Below are 1,055 nucleotides of genomic sequence, written 5' to 3'. Positions count from 1 at the left end.
TCAAAGTCAAATCACCAAATAATTCAAAAAACATTTTTCTATATCAATGCATTGCTGAATTGAAATTTAATGTGTTTGTTCTTGTTTCACAGCTTGTGCTTGTATAGAGCTTCATGATTGGTTACTTTTAAATGGCTGTACAAAAGTATAAAAATCACACCCGTGTGAAGTGAGGGGCGCTCTCATCATCGTGCATCATCATGACGTAAAATAGACACTATTATAGTCCTGTGTGGCTACCAGAGGCCTCATTTCACTATTATAGTCCTGTGTGGCTACCAGAGGCCTCATTTCACTATTATAGTCCTGTGTGGCTACCAGAGGCCTCATTTCACTATTATAGTCCTGTGTACCAGAGGCCTCATTTCACTAACAGATATCTACACTTTAGTTTAGACATTCTTTTTTTAAAGATATTTTTTGGGCTTTCATGCCTTTTTCGATGAGTATGTAATAATAATAATAATAGCTCAGATTTATATAGCGCTTTTCTAAGTACCCAAAGCGCTTTACATAAAACAGTAGGAACAACTTTAATTCAAGAAACAAAAATAAAAACAAAAAGGCAAGTAAAATGTCAGTGCTAGGTTAAAAACATGAAAGGCTAAGCAAGGGATGGGGCATGGGGGGACATCTTAACCAGACCTCAGCTGGGGAAGGCTATCTTGAAGAGGTGGGTTGCAGACAGGAAACCGGGATGGAGAGAGTATAGTACAGACATACACACAAAGCCACACATTAGCAGTGCTCAAAAAAAGTGAAAATTGCTGATGGATCACATTGTAACATGTGAGCTTGTACATGAGCTATTTTTGACAATAATATAATAAATGTCATGCATGCCTATAAGACACGCCCCCCAAAAGGGACACCAGGAAGTGGGTAATAAGGGTTAGCGTTAGGAATAGGGTTAGTAATGGGGCGAGTCAGACCAACATGCCGTCTGAATAATGGTGCTGACCCAGTGTGCACTGGGCTTACTGGTGATGTGTTGGGTTTTCCACCTGGCGCGTTGATAAGCACTTCCTGTCAGAATGTCAGTAAGAGCAGCGTGA

The sequence above is a fragment of the Electrona antarctica genome (assembly GCF_951216825.1).
Source record: "Electrona antarctica genome assembly, chromosome: 10".
NCBI classification, from domain to species: Eukaryota; Metazoa; Chordata; class Actinopteri; order Myctophiformes; family Myctophidae; genus Electrona; species Electrona antarctica.
This window is presented reverse-complemented; position numbering follows the sequence as displayed.